Here is a 2,500-nt window from a genome sequence, read left to right on the forward strand (position 1 = left end):
CCTCAGTAGCGACCACTACAACCACAGTGGTGACTGCTGTTGAGTGAAGGACGACTGAGTGCTGGATAACAACTTTCTTGCGTGGCTCAACATCGAAGCAACCACTTCGAAGCTGGCACAAGGCAAGAGGGCAGCCCAAGGTGTGAATCATCTCAACTTCACTGCCGGAAGAAATGCTGTGCAAGGATGAGTGTGAACGACACCAACGGGATTGTTGCTGACCAGGAGGTGCCAACCAAACTTGAATGGATTGACTTTGGGCCTGATTTCTCCTGCGTGTATTGCACGGAAAACAAGTGGCTACCCGTGTGGCAGTCGTGTCCTGGGGTTTCGCAACGCAACTCCACAAGATCTACAACAAAGAGACTGACGCCAAAGGGGATTTAAACCGCCAAATCGTACATTGGGTCTCACTACAATTTCTTTTACGTGTATTTTTTTCCTAAGTGTACTTGCAATTCTTCTCTGCTCTTTCTGCATTGATTGCATATCGTATGCAAATAAGTGAATTAACCACCACCGTGTAACTATATGATGATGTTACAGCTGAGCCCTCTATCATACCAATGTACTAATCTGGTATGGTGCAGGCATGCCTTATTTGCGTAACGATCTTTGCTGATTAGTTCAGTCGGCTGATGGTGGGTTCAGGCGAAACATTTATATATTGGTTAAATCAAAACGAAACACTGAAACTTTCACCACAGTTTTCCATTACACCAGTTGTATTGCTAGAAGTGCAAATCGAAGGAGTCAATTTTGACCGACGATTAGCTGCCGATGTGCGGTGAAAAAGCTGATCACAATAGCATACACTTGGGCCGACAACCCTGTGTGCTATAAACGTAAGTCGCGAATTATAAAGAAAATAAACCGGACGGACTACTCGGTGACGAACTAACATCGCTCATGAATGAGCGATTAACAGACGAGCTGACTACGGAATTTATCCTTTCGGACATGTTTTCATGGGACTACCCATGCACAGATCAGAACAAATGTTATCCATGCAATCTTGTTTTCCTAGAACATAGAACTTGGTCATCACATATGACACGGGTACATCCGCACGCAAACAAAACGTATAAATGTCGAATTTGTAATCGCACAGCAGATAGCATACACAAGATAGCGTCACACTACGGAAGAACTTGCAAAAGTTTAATAGGTAAAACTAGTGCTATAACCACCACAATTGAGGAAACACTATTTAGTTGTTCATATTGTAGCAGAGGTTTTACTACGAAAACAGGTTTAGGGGTACATACTAGACGAACTCATCCGACAGAACATGAAGCTAGACTACAGCAAAACGCACCAGGAAGGAAAGTTAGATGGGGAGAAGAAGAGGTAGAAATTATGGCCCATAAAGAAGCCCAACAGAATGATGAGGACATAAACATGAATCAACTAATACAGAACTCAGTTATGCCACACAGAACGCTAGAAGCGATTAAAGGGAAGCGGAGAAATATCAAGTATAAGGAATTGGTAAGGACATTGAAAGAAACCACCTATAAGGTAGAAAATCAATGCCTTGTTAACTTAGTTTTACCGACAACATCGGAAATAACAACTACACCTTCTGAAGGAGATCAGCCAGCAATAAGGGCCGAAAAAGAACAATCACTGACAGCAGCTGAGGATCTTCAGGTCATAATTACCGATCTAAAGATCGAGAATTTAAGTCACAATCAGGCGTTACTGCTACTCAATTCTCATGTAGAAAAGTTTTTAAATCGAAGTAAACCAATTAATAGGAAAGATCGTGTAAACCAACAGGAGAAAGATGAGAATAGGCATCGAAGACAATCAAAGCAAACTAAATACAGGAGGTATCAATATTTATACCATACGAACAAGAAAGCTCTATTAGACGAGATTACTTCAGATAGATCGGGGCCAAGTATATACCCAACTGAAGAAAGCATACGGGGAACATTCGTTACTTTATTCGAGTCAAACTCTCCTCCAGATAATATACCCTTTAAATTAAAAAACGACCAATCCTGCATCGATATCGTAAAAGCAATCACCTTAGATGAGTTGATTAAGACCCTAGCAATTATGAAGGATAAGTCACCTGGACAGGACAACATTATTCTTAGCGATCTTAGGACTTTACCAATAAAATATTTACTAGATATCTTAAATATCATCCTTTATTTACAGGATATACCACAAATATGGAAACAACACAGAACAAGACTTATACCTAAAACTAAAGAGGATTTAGAAAAACCCTCAAATTGGAGACCCATAACCATCTCATCAATTGTAATTAGGCTATTACACAAAATTTTAAGTTATCGTCTAGGACAGCAATTAAAGCTTAATTACAGGCAGAAAGCATTCCTCCCGGTAGACGGATGTTTCGAAAATAGTGCATTACTACACTTCATCATACACAACGCCAGGCAAAAGCACGAAAACACGCAAATAGTGTCAATAGACCTCAGTAAGGCATTCGATTCTGTCAGCCACGAATCGATTATTAGAG

At 40.5% G+C, this 2,500-nt stretch overlaps 1 pseudogene; it reads left to right on the forward strand.

Annotated features, from left to right (window-relative positions):
- Positions 1-2,500, forward strand: part of LOC142912176 (28S ribosomal RNA) — an 8,576-nt pseudogene that overhangs the window by 3,071 nt on the left and 3,005 nt on the right.

This window comes from Petromyzon marinus, unplaced genomic scaffold (assembly GCF_048934315.1).
Source record: "Petromyzon marinus isolate PM22_M1 ecotype Great Lakes invasive population unplaced genomic scaffold, UKy_Petmar_22M1.pri1.0 PM_G_Scaffold_192, whole genome shotgun sequence".
In the NCBI taxonomy this organism is placed as follows: domain Eukaryota; kingdom Metazoa; phylum Chordata; class Hyperoartia; order Petromyzontiformes; family Petromyzontidae; genus Petromyzon; species Petromyzon marinus.